A 14320-nucleotide genomic window follows, 5' to 3' on the forward strand; every position below is an offset into this window, starting at 1 on the left:
ATTCCCTAGCCTTAGAGAAGTTTACCTTTTAATAAGAGCTCAGAGAGGCCCGCTCAACAACCCGGTCCAGGCTCTAACCGACAGCAGACGGTTGGGGAGGTGTATGTGCATGTATTATGTGCGTGTGGGGGGCTGATATTTTGTGTGTGTGTGTGTGTGTGTGTCGACAGACACGTGTGTGTGTGTGGCCACTTGTAGCAGATTTCAATCAAGGATTTCAGCCATGCCCAAATATCTCTTCTCTTTTGGGCCAAGTTGTTTGAAGAAAATGAGTGGATTCAGGATCAAGAGCCTTTCTGGAGGAATTTAAGTCTGTTTGAGGATTATGACTTCTTCATCCTGTACAAAGCCTGAAGAGAGCGCTATATGCTAGCCCTTGGAGGCCAGGCTTACCAATGAGTTCCAGACGGCGATATAGAAATGATAACACCCGTGAAAGACATCATAGTTTAGGGCACAGATCTTCAAAATAAATACGAGGGTTGAAAACGCTCCAGTTTCAACCCAAAAGGTGTATTTATAAGTGTAGGAATATGCATGATGAAAGAAAAAAATTATAGAGTATATGGATTTTTGCAATAATAACGAGATACATAAGAAGTTGACAAATAAAGAAAGTATTTTCTCTTTAGCTCACATCCAGTAATGTGAAAATGAGTACACTTAAACATAAGTGCAAGCAAGCGTGAAATTCTGAAAACATTTCTCTTACTGATTTTTTTGATCTGATCTTTCCATGAATTATAATTACCAAACTAACAGATTCCCCTGAGCTCTAAACAAAATCTTCAGGCTCCAACCAGACTTTCTGTAGCATTGACAACACAATCTTTTTCTGAGATATGTCGCCACTAACTGTCCTTCACCAGAAAGCCGTAATGACAGCGATTGCCTCCCTTTAGAACCTTCAGTTATACAGCTGATGAGTGAACTATGGTACGTCAGCAACACAGACGGCAACGTGTGAATCATCTCTGAAGGGAGCTCTGATCAAATCTGTCATTATTTACCCCGTTTACAGCGTAACCTCAAAGCAAAACAGGAAATCAATAGAAAATGGTGACAAATTACTGTAAGTGTCAATATTTAAGACAGGTGAGAGATAAAAGGCTCTCAGCCTGTAATAGATTCTTTCCATTTACCTTAAGCTTATTGAGCAGAGGGTAAGGCTATTAGCTAGTTGTTGATAAAAACAATTCAGTATCATTATAATGCTAAACATAACAAATGGACATTGTTCAAAGAATAAAATCAACATCCAGCAATTGCAACATCCAGCAAAATACACTGTTTTTAGTGTATTTTTCCCCTTTCCCTTTGACATACACTGGACAAAGTCCACATGTAATGCAAGTAGTCCAACCATCAGCCACCAAGTTACCTTCTATAGCTTAGGAACTAGGAGCATTTAACCTGAAATGTGCTACTCTTGGATATCACCAACAACTTAATTCTATAACAACTTATTATATCTGGGCTAAAGGTTTGTTATGCAACATGCTAGACAGCGGTAGCAAAAAAGATGCAGATAGACTGATCTCAGCTATCTCCCAACAGGGCAAGTCTCGGGAGAGTCGGCTTTGTTGAGAAGGTTACAGGACTTTGTTTGACCCCAGAACGGTGCCGACTCTTGTGGCTCCCCCACATACAAAATGCAGCCAAACAGACCGAGTGAGGTGATCATCCCGGGTAAAGGAAGCCACGAACGAGCAGAGAGAGAGGAAGTAGCATCTCCTACAGACAGTCACAGCAGGGGACGGACTAACTATAGCCACATCAATGACTAACTCTCACAGCAAGGACACCTCCCTTCACTTTGAAAGAAAATAAATTAAACAACAAAGGGGGACACTGACATTCACCGCCTTTCAGTTTATTGCACCAAAAAAAAAAAAGAAAAGAAAACTGTTCGTCATACGTCCAGCACAGGATCGTTGTTCGAGTTCAGCTGCCAGTGAGACAGTAAAATGAAAAAGCATTCCCTTCCCAGCAGGAATGATCATTTTTATATGGATTGCAGATGAAGAAGAAAAAGTTCCCTCATCTACTGGCCTAATATGGTCATTCCAACACAGGAGGACACCCATCTTTGTATTTCTTCATGCATTACATACACAATCAATAATGAAAAAATATACACTGCCAAAGGCTTTAGTCGCACTGCCTACAAGCGGCATTGATAAATGATTTTGTGCCAGTTATGACAGCAAGGTGCATGCAGTGAAGAGAGTAGAAGGCCTTTTTAATAGTGCAAGGAGAGAATTAAATCAAATCCAGGAGGGCCTCCACTGGAAAGGAGAGATTCTGCATCTCTCTGCTCTAAATCAAAGCTCTACTTAAGCCCAGCCCTCTCTTTCCCCATTTTTCTACATTATCAGAGGAAACCTGTCACTGCTGTCTATGGGAAAGTTTACAAATCATGATTTATCAGAGAGAGGATCACTAAACACCTGTGTGAGAAGATAAGCATCCGGTGCATTATTATATATAGGCCAAAAAGTTTTTTTAGTCTTCCTCCAAGTTAAGTTTTTTTTTTTTTTTTTTTTACAATGCATTTGCATCCAGTGCTTAGATGTACAATACAATATAATTGCCATTTTCACTATGGCCTCTGTGAACCTGTAAATGAATGTGCAAATAACACACTCCTCTCAAGCACTGTACTTCACAGCTCCTTATTTTCCCAGGAAGTGAAAAATAAAAAAGGGGGCCTTAAGAAGGAGTGAAAAGTTTCCAAAGGTCAAAAATTAATCAAACTCATTACCTGTGGAAGAGGAGAGATACTGGTTGCAGCTTACTCGTTAAGCAGATTTTTAACCTCTATTTTCTTTTCAAAGGGGTGAAGATTCCCAAAGGAGGAGACGTCCATGGCTTCTCATTTACAACTGCATCGTAATGATCCTCTTCGGCCTGTTGCTGGAGATACAAAATTACAGTTTTTAAAAACAGAAGCAAGAGAAACACACATGCAGCAACCTCATGTATATCTATATCTCGACAAACATCATTATATCATACATATAATACAGCATTACTTATTTTTAAACCTGAGACTTCATGCATCGAGAACGCTAAACCACAACTCGGTTTTAAAGCACAATTCGGTTTTAAACCACAACTCGCTTTTAAACCACAACTTGGTTTTAAACCACTTTGTGAAATACAAAACGGACAAAGCTACACCAGCTGGGGAGAGAAAATCCTTCTTACTGGCCACCAAGGCCAGTTGCTACCATTTTAGCCAGTAAATACTGCAGAAGAAAGCAAAAGAGCGAAAGCCGTATGAGGGAGAAAGTCAACCCAGGGTGTTGGACACACTCTGTTCCTACTGCAGAACTTTCTCTACAGGCGACTCTGATTGAGGAAACACACTGATGGCAGATGGTTTGATACATAAGCCTGAATAAGCACAGAACATTTCAGGAAATGTATGTTCAAATTACTACAGCAAATATATATTTCAAAAAATACATAGCAGTCAGGAACAATGTGTAAATATCAGTTGCTGAGAATGCTGTCCTCAGATAATAAAACCAAGTAAATAATTAATAAAACATTACCTGAAAATATGTAATTCAAGGAAAATATGTAATCAAACATAAAATAGGAGTGTACACTGTACTTGCAAATGCATTGACTAGTGACAAGATGTAACATGTTAACATAAAATGCTCAATACTGTTATTTATTTTTTCCCCTTTCCCCCCTTTTCAGTTTCATACTTTACAATTATATACAGTAGTTATCTGAAAGAGAAGTTGAAATTAATTTATCCTAAAGATCAAGATCAGTGTTTTCTCACATTGAAAAAGATGGGGAACCCCACTTAGGATAATTTCTCACGCATAAATAGCTATGAGCCTAATTTTAGCTGATTTGGGTTGTTAGCTTTATGGCCTAAACATGCCAAATGCTTGATGGTAAAAATGTGACTGGCCACTGAAATGTAAATACACTATTCAGTTGGTAAAACTAAAATCAGATTAAACCCACATTAACAATTCACCTCTTACTCCACTCCCCTATTGATTAGAAAAAGTAGTAATTGAATTTGTCATTTTTATTTAACAATTAAAAAAACAATCTCTGATGCAAAACATTATAATACTAAACTACATTTTAACATGTGGCCTAGACATAAAAAAACAATTCCAATATTTGTAGTAGTATTAATAAATTGTGTTTAACTGGAGTCTTATTCTCCCCACAAAAAAAAAGAAAGAAAATCATGAAAAACAAGAAAACCATTAATGCTCTAAGGGAGGTCCAAGCTGTAAATGTGCACAATATTCCACATTATATACATGTCATTTCAGAGTGCACTCCAAGTGACGCAGTGTCAAATCTGTGTGACAGATTTAGGTGAACGCTGGTGAAGGGAGCCCTGCGTGGGGAGAGCGGCTTAGGGCTGACTCAAGCAGCCAGTACAAGATCTCCAGCAGGCAGAAAGGAGCCCGGCTTACCGCAGAGCCGCCGCGGCCTGTCCAGCCCACCGCCGCTGACAGCCGCGCGAAAACCCTGACGCCATTGCCATCTTCTGACTACTGTCACACATGACTCTTTGTGTCCGCTTCATACTTGTGAACTTCATGCTATAAGTTAGGATGTGTCGCATTTGCTCAGAGATTGACAAAAAGACGAAGCAAAAATGTTATAATGCAACAATGACCATGGTCATTAAATACATGTTTTTGTTTTTTTTGACACATGAACATAACAATTAATGTGCAGAATTTGGTCCGTGAACTTAATGGTACACACAAAACTGAAGTGAGAACTGAGCCACTGTATGAGACGCATACCACATGTGGAGTTTTCAAATGGGAACCTACTGGTTTTCTTTATTTATAATGTAATGTCTCCCTCTTTTGGTGGCTGCAGCAGAAAGAAAACAGGAGACAGCAATTGGTTTTGAGTGAGTGTAATGCTGAATTTAAATATTATTTTGCCATCTAATGTCACGAGGGTATGAGGGCATTTTAATTTAAGAGTTGATTGGACGGTCACAGTTGTCTTCAGTTTGATCATATTTGATTAAACTAAAGTTAGAAAAGGTGTGATGTCACCGAGCCTGAACGCTGTAGATTAATTCTCAAATCTGGGGGCTCCCTGACATCTAGTGGACAAAACCTAGACCGTCTCTGGAGCATCTAAGATCTGCTGCACTGCTGGAATAAAGTTTCTAAAAAAGACCAGATGCACAGAATTCATCCAGATTACTGGCATGGCCAGATACCACTCATAGTATTTGGATTCCAATATAGATGTCTTAACGTATCATTCATATACTGAGATTATAGAACATGGCTTTCTTTGCTTTAAATAACCAGGGACCTTATGAGGCATATATTATTTAATTATATTGTCATAGTATATCATTTAGAAATATGAAAAATAGATGATAGAGCCCTAGATTTTGCAGGGTTGGGGGAATATATTAGGAGCCAGTGTTGCTCATGTGTGCTCAGAGGTACAACCCAGTCATGGGGAGGCCTACTTGTTTGTTTAGTTTCTATGACACAAGTATTGGCAAAGTTTGATTTGATTTGATTTGAATAATTATACAACCAATTCAGTGTGTTGGTTTGTTGGTATAAGGATGTGGCCCAGTCACCTGACATATATTTGCTATGTTTACAAAAAGAACCACAGGAAACAAGTCTTGACTTTATGTGGCATCCTTGAGAATTTTTAAAGAAGGCCTAGTAGCAATGTCCAATAAAGTAACCTAAACCAAGCAACACATCTCTGACTCAACATAGCTAGGCTTTAAACAAGAAGTACTATGCTTAATGCAGAGACATTTGTCTGAATGGGATGATATTTAAATGGTTGTTGCACATTTTGCTCTCATTCTTTTTACCTTTAGCAGATATACTTTGATATATTTAGAAGGCATAAACTAATTTAGGATAGTGTGAGAAAGTTTTCCACTCACTCTCGTAATATCCCCAGTTGACAATTTTTAACACAGCACTGAGTAGCAGAACTGCAAGCTTGCCAGATCAATACTCGGGCTTAGTTTCTAGGGGACAAATTCAAGATTGGAAATTGTGAAAGTAATTGAGGCCAAAAAGTTGCAAAATAGCGATATATATGGGCCAGTAACTGTTAATTACTGAGACATCCAGGTTATAGGCTTAATGGATGTTTTTTTTCCCCACAGCCTTCAGAAAATTACCTGAGAAAAGTGAGCCGAGCTGGCTGCAAACCAATTAAAGACACAGTTTTCAAAAAGCTCAAAAAGGCACAGTTATAAAAGGCAGCAGCTGGATATACTACTGTTAGTACTGGTAAGAGTCTTGTAGGCAGTTTAAGTTCAATACTTACGTGAAAGGCTTTTGTTAATCAATATGAAAATAATTATGGATTGTTAATGTTGGCTGCAAAGTCATACATGACTTTACATTACAAAGAATGGAAGGGTCATACTGCCACTCGATTTTTTTTCTTTCAAATCTGATCTTATAGTGATCTTATTGATCAGCACTACTTTTTTACATATCAACTGTGTATAGGGAGGCCCCAATAGTAGTCAAGTGTCACACGTACGCAGGGTAAAATACCTAAATATAACGGTATTATTCTTGCTGATATACATTTTTTAAACTATATGTGATTGCATAAGGATATCTTCTGTAATATTTTAAAGAAAAAACAGGATAGATCTATTAAAGACTTTCAGATGCAAGTACAGTTTGAACGTTCCACTTGATTTTAGAACCAGTCCAATTCAATTTAATTCACTTCAATTTTATTCATAGTGTCATATCACAACAGAAGTCATCTCAGGACACTTAACACATTGAGCAGGACTAGTTAATACATTTTCAATGTCCCAACATCACCCAGGCCCCTGGGTTCCAACTGCATTTGGTGTTGGTAGTATAGTAGTAGTAGATGTATAGTAGAATGGCAGTAGTGTTAGTATTAACAGAAGCAATAGTATCAACAGTTTTCTTATACACTCAAAACTCTCAAAGAAAACAGGACTTGGTCTAAATTAATGTTACCACAGAATTCACATTGGCAAAAGCAGTTAAAACGTGTATCAACTGGGCCTCCACACCAACAAGCTAACACTAGATTTTAAACTGATTGAGTTACACTACCTGACGACGTTACTGCTCATTGAGACAAGCTAACACTAGATTTAAAACTAATTGCGTAACGTTACATTACCTGACGACGTTACTGCTACTTGAAACAAGCTAACACTAGATGTTAAACTAACGTTACATTACCTGACGACGTTACTGCTACTTGAAACAAGCTAACACTAGATTTTAAACTTACGTTACATTACCTGACGACGTTACTGCTACTTGAAACAAGCTAACACTAGATTTTAAACTGATTGAGTTACATTACCTGACGATATTACTGTTACTTGAAACAACGTTGACAACGCAGGTCGTGTAAAACACTTACCGCTGTTTTTCTTAGAAAGGAACTTCCAGGTTCCTCTGGAATCTTCTATACAGGTGGGTAAGACTACTCCGGAAGTGGATTTTGACCGATTTTGACCGTCATGCAATTAAAATATGACTACCGGAAGTGGTAAATGGCGTCATGAAAATTTAATTTAGGCTAATTAAGGTCAATTAAAATGCAAAGGCAAAAAACAAAGAAGATAGATATGCTGTGTGACTGAGTGGAAATGTATCTCCCTGCTGCCACATTGTTTTCTTATGAAGCATTTATTTATTTAATGTGTGTTTGTTCAATGGTGAGTTGTTGTTGTTGTTGTTGTTGTTGTTGTTGTTGTTTTTGTAGGACTAGCCTACCATTTAAAAACGATACCGTGAAAATTAGCCAATGCAACCTAGTATATAGAATTAGAACAGTAGTGTGGATTTGGGACAATATTTGTAACTGATCTTATGCTGTCTACTGGTGACATGTTTGGTTTGGTTTTAGATTTAACGCTGAGACTGTTTTCAAAGTTGATCCCATAATAAGACTACATGTCCATTAAATGACCATGTTGCTTTTACATTTAGATTACATAGTGCTAAAAGTTCCAGAGGGTTTGACAGCAGGCTGACTCATGGGGTGTACGTTGTTATAATATTGATAATATCGAGGGATTGAGTGAACATGAAGTCGTATCAAGTGTAGGCACACTGTTTGATTTTACATTGGCAATAGGAGAAGAAGAAAATCAGGTACAGGACAAATACGCAAACACAATATTCACAATAATAAAAACGTGTGCAAACTATGTATGCAACATATACATATCATTTACACATAAACAGTAAAAAAAAACATACAATAGGCCTGTGTGTTTTATTAATTTTTTTTTTCATCTGTGAAGTTTATCAGACCTCAGGACGAGGTGCAGTCCATATTATGATAGCATAGCCGATGGCCTTATATGTTTTACATATTTGTATTTTCTTTATTATGTATTCATTTATTCTCCATCATCTTGGTTTGTTTGTCTGTCTTCATTGCTTTGCCTCAGCCTTGTTCAAACAATTGTGGTGAAGTGTTGTATGGAGTGTAATGCTTGTTCCAAGTCCCCTAGCCTTTATTCCCACAGTTGCCAATGTTGACAGTGCAGTCGCTCACCCGATGTCACTAAGTGAAAGTAGGCCTACATATTGTTATTAAATAGTCATTCAACTGTCTAATTAACACTTCAAGGGAAATGTCTGTAATTTCTTTCACATCAACTGACCCCTCAACTCCCCTCTAAGCTTCCATATAAGCTGAACCATCAACTACTTTCACCATGTTTTTTTATATATATATTATTATTATTATTATTATTATTATTATTATTATTTTGTTGGCTATACTAGGGATAGCATCAAAGTATTCGGGGGAAAAAAGGGTTCATCCTTTTGGAGCATGATTTTGTTCCAAAAAAATCAATACTTCTGTATGTGAAAATATTGCTATTTTGTTATACCTTTAGTGAGGTCATTAAAAATATTAGAATAAAAGGATCATGATTTTATTTAGAGCAGTTTTATGGACTATTTACTTTTCACATTATCTTATCAAGAACCATCAGCAATGTGACCACACGGTGGCACTATAGGAACATTCAGCTTTTTGAGGTGTACTAAAAGGAACATGTTTGCATGATGCTATTATCTCACCACTAGCATGTGACTGATGAAGTAAATGCATTGTCTCGTCATAGTGCTGAGAGTCAAGCAGTAAACTACCTCACTCTTCCTGAGGAGACTCCAGAGGTCCCATTGGAAGAGTCCTGCCAGGATGTTTCTTTCTTACTCTAATTGCTATAGGATCCATTTTGTCCCACAAATATAACAGGCACACAAATACTGCAGCTAAAGCACACGCGCTCCCATGGTAACGCTGGTAAACACTGGTTTCTGCAGTGCTAAAACCATCCTGAAAAGATGACCCTGCAATTTAATACACTGTTCAACTTGCCAACTTGCATGAATTTCATCACGACAACTCATAATGTAACTCAGTAGTGTGACTCAGTAGTGTGTTTAGCCCTCGTGTGCCTGTATGTACTCCCAACGACGTCTGGGCTGCTCCGGATGAGTCAGAGGATGGTGTCCTGGGGATCTCCTCCCGGACCTGGATCAGGGCATCAGTGCGGCAGATACACGATACATAATGTCCCATTGGATTGAGGTTGGGCCCTCATGCCACCCTCATGGAGCCAGATTTTGACAGTTTGGTCATTTTGTAGGGCTCTATAGTGCTACTCCTGTTCCTCCTCCACAAAGGAGCAGATACCGGTCCTGCTGGGTTAATGCCCTTCTACGGTCCTGTCCAGCCCTCCTTGTGTAACAGCCGGTCTCCTGGTATCTGGTATTCTGCATGTCTCTATCCAGAGAACAGGAAAAAAACTTTAAAAAAAACTATATTTCAACACATTTAGTTGTTGACAGTTCTCCTTCTGTGCATTGGATGGCACTATTGTCCTTATAATAAGGTGGTGAAACCTGCAATCAAATCTGAATGTCCGAAGTCAGCATTAGTGAGATCAGCACTCAGCATATCTGATATCAACAAGTTAAAGATGGTTTCTATTTCCATTTAATCTCAAATATGTTCATATGATTATTGTGGTTAGGTTTTCTGTCGTTGACATTACAGTAGCAATGGCTGATGATGTAATGACTCGCCTGTAGAGACAGCAATGCCGTAAACACAGTAAAAATACATTGAACACAACTGCTTCATGAACGCAGTAGTTACTGATCACTGCAGCAAATTATCGATATTTCATTAATTAAAACAGTAAAACATCCTGTAAAGATGATGAAACCAATATCAGTAGTTTTCCCATCGAGGCATGAACATAGAGTTGGTCGTGTCTTATGTAGCCTCTTTTCTTGTGATACCTCCCGACTCTGTGAAAGCGGTTTGCTTCATGTACCTGGAGTTAATAACACACAAGCCTGATGTTGTCATTTTAGATGAAGATGCATGGTTCTAACAGGCTTACATCCTCCTGCAGCCACTGTGCCTTCATGTGTTCGTGTCAGATTGAAGGATTACCTCACAATCCCTATCTTATCATACATGCTATAGGTTCCCTATAGGTTGTATAAAATAACAACAGCTGTAAACAGGCAGAGAGCACGATTCTGCTCATGAATGATTTGAAATTATTTGATTTCATAGAGGACTTAAAAAGACAGATCGTGGTAATGCTATTTGCTTGGAAATACATGGAGGGGGTATTTTATTTATATTTTTTATAAATATTTATATTTCTTATTTTAACAAATAGGTATATGTACATATAATAGAACCGCAGGGATGTATATTAATCTCTTTGATGTCCCAAAATATTACAATACCCTCTAATTATTAATGTGAAGACATGTGAAGACAGCCAATTAGATGCGCAATGCAATGTAAAGACAATTTACTTGCAAAATAATCAAGCACATAGAACATTGACTACAATAATGAGAATTGACCTCTGTCGCTTTTTAATGTATTTTTAGATTTCTTTTTCACTTTCATTGAAAAACGTGATTATATCTTATACAGTCAGTAAAGTGTCCTCTTGGGGAAATGTATTCAGAATTATTTCTTCACCAATTTGAGATCATTCTAGGTGTACAGTATGATCAGCATGGGGTGTTATCCAGGAGAGAGAGAGAGAGAGAGAGAGAGAGAGAGAGAGAGAGAGAGAGAGAGAGAGAGAGAGAAAGAAAGAAACGCTTTCTCACAACCCCTATGGAGCAAGGTGGTCTGTGCTGCACATCAAAATGGAAAAAATCTTCCTGACAGAGCTCGTCTGACAGGAGAACTGCGCCTCATTATACTGTAGGTGACTCATTATCTGCTCTACCTGGTGTGTGTGTGTGTGTGTGTGTGTGTGTGTGTGTGTGTGTGTGTGTGTGTGTGTGTGTGTGTGTGTGTGTGTGTGTGTGTGTGTGTGTGTGTGTGTGTGTGACTGGGTTTTAGCATATGTGTGCACATATGCGTGCACATCTGTGTGATATGACATTTTCCCTTTGAGCATACATGACGAGGCCTCATGTTTTACCCAAACACACCACGGACATCAAATGACAGGAAAGTTACATAAATTGTTCAAGGAGTGACAACAGGCAGACTCGATCCCAGCGTTTTTTTACTAAATGGAACAATTGTCTGACCTTTACTGCACGTCCATTGTTGCAACTCACACACATCCTCACATTTTAAACTCTCTCTTTCTCTCACCTTGAACTTTCCTCCTCTATGTTCACAGGCATAACTCTATCCAGCTCTGAAAGTTGTTGAAATGTGACCCCCCTGTTTTCCAATTTAAATAGGTAATTAGCATAATTGCAATGACCATGTGGACTGAGATTATTGTGTGGCTGCTGGGCTGTCTGTTCTATTGTAGCTCCTCTTTGAGCCAGTGGATTGCTCATTGACTCACCCAGCAGTAGCGTTTCCTAGCAACGCCTCTTGAATGTACTGTACAGTACTTCCCCATCTCATGGGCGCCTTTAATAATCTGCTTTGCTATTTCCATGTAAGCTTTGTTGAAAGATGTATGGTGCATTTGAAACTGTGCCTCTTTTGCATGCGGTTCGTTCCGTGTTTGTCATGTTTTGTCGCGTGTAATCATGGGATATATTTGTGTTCCATACATGCCTTTCTACGTGCTGCAAGAATGAAAGGTTTTTACAGAAAGGGGGGGAAAAAAATGCTGACCAACATTCAAAGCTTTGAATGAATTGCCTCACAATGATAGCGGGCGTTCTGCTGAATAAATGGCTTTGACCTGGGCAATTTCATTAACTGCACAGCGCCCCTGATAGACAGTTTTAATAAGTGAGGACAATTCCACCGAGCGACCTCGTTGTCATGACGAAGCTTGCTGAATGCATACATCACGGTGTTACACAATGCAACTATGCAGGTCAATCGGGTGGAGACGTGCTGCACATTTCGACTAACAACTAAATAGTCCAGGATCGCAGGTTCACAATAGGGATTCTATATAAAGCAGGAGTGCATTAGAAAGCTGAAGGCAGTGGGAATCCAGGAAAGGTAATCTGTTTGCAAGCGATGAATCCTGACATTACGTGTATTGTTGTTGCCCGAGTCTGGCCGTGAAATTTATGGCCCATATAAAGGCTCCTCATCATGTGGCTGACAGACGGTATATATTCTCCGGGACAGCAGATCATGACTTCTGCTGCCTCGTGAAAGAGAAGCTGAGATCTCTCTCAATCACAACACGGGGACTCTGTCTGCATGCGGGTCGGTATGTAGACCTCAAAGCTTAGGTCCTGGCACGGCGTTACGACATGTTTACCCTTCTCCGAACCCCCTCACCTAAACCACCTTGCCTTTAACCTGGATGATACGTCTGGAATCCCACCAACACTTGCTGGAAATAACCTCACCAGGCGTTCCGTGCGCTGATATTTTCTTCGGGGTCTCGACGCAGCAGCTGCTACCGTCTCCAAATAAGTTGACATGTATAAATATTAGGGTCTACAGCTTCTCAGCAGGCAGCAGGAAACCTCCCAGGAGCGCAACATGTTTCCCCCGCATCGTGTTCACCTTCCGGCTCGTCCACCTCTTCCATTGTTTTGTTTTATTCATGTCTCACATTGAACTTCCTCTCCCATCAGCCCGAGCTTACCAAGACACATGATTGCTGCTCGACTGCAGCATCCAACAACCTTGTGACAGACCCAGAGTTCCTTGGCTTCTTTTATTCTTTTTCAATTCTTGTTCTTCTCTCTCTCTCTCTCTCTCTCTCTCTCTCTCTCGTTTCCATCCAGTGCTTTTCCCTAAGGTGAAGAAGATGTTGTCTCCCATCTGGCTGACTTCACAGCAGACTGACAGTCTGTTGCGGTCCTCTTGTGACTCCCTGGTGCATAGTTTTCAACCCACTGCCAGAAGCCACACTGAATTAATCCAGCCATATTTCCTTTAATGCAACCACGGACAGACATCTCATAGAATTTGAAAAAAAAAAAGTTTTATTAGAAAAAAAAACCCTTCTTCATCCTGGTATAGGTAACACAGCACTTTACCTGCTGACTATCTGAATGGACCGTTTTATTAAGTGTCTGGGATTATAAAAGATGTTAACTCAGTTTTTTTTTTTTCTCTCCCTTTGCTTGACAGTCATCTTGCATGCTTAATCGCTCTTTAGCGCCAGTGGCTGCAGGGAAGAAATGTGACACTGATATCACCCCACTGAGATAAGATTCTCCTCAAATCTGTGCCTGTATTTAATTTGTTTGCCTTCCCTCTCAACATCACATTTACAGCCACCGTTTTACATGCGTTGCTGAAATCCTGTGACTAATGGCTGAGCATATGGCTTCCAGCATTAGTAAATGTCTTCCCTCAAATATTCTCAAAGCACATTTTCTTTTAATGCGTGTTTATAGCGCAACGACTGGATGCTGTCTGATGTGTTGTTGCCTCAATCTGATTAAGAGGATTGTAAGTAGTGTAGATTAAGTTATATATTTATATACTAACAATTTCATGTCAATATATTACACTCGATGGGCAGGATAACACTTTGCAATGCAACCCTGCAGTATTTCTTAATTAAGCCATTAGGAGGCACATTTCCTGAACCTGGACATGCCTGGTGTTAATGAGCCACCTCAGCTGTCCAGTGTGGTTCCTTTCAAAGCCATGTGGTTCTCTTGGGCACGGATAAAATGAAATGAAGAAGCATGAGTCAGCAGAGAGAATCCGCAGCGAGGTGATTAAAGGTAGTAGTGAAGGCCCTTTCTGGGAGCAAAAGATTAAGACGATGCTGCTCTCTCATCTTCCTCAAAGCCGGCGCCATTTGATGTGGCCCCCACAGGCCGGCCGTCCACAGCCAGCATTTTTT

Source organism: Eutrigla gurnardus (genome assembly GCF_963514095.1).
Source record: "Eutrigla gurnardus genome assembly, chromosome: 12".
NCBI lineage: Eukaryota > Metazoa > Chordata > Actinopteri > Perciformes > Triglidae > Eutrigla > Eutrigla gurnardus.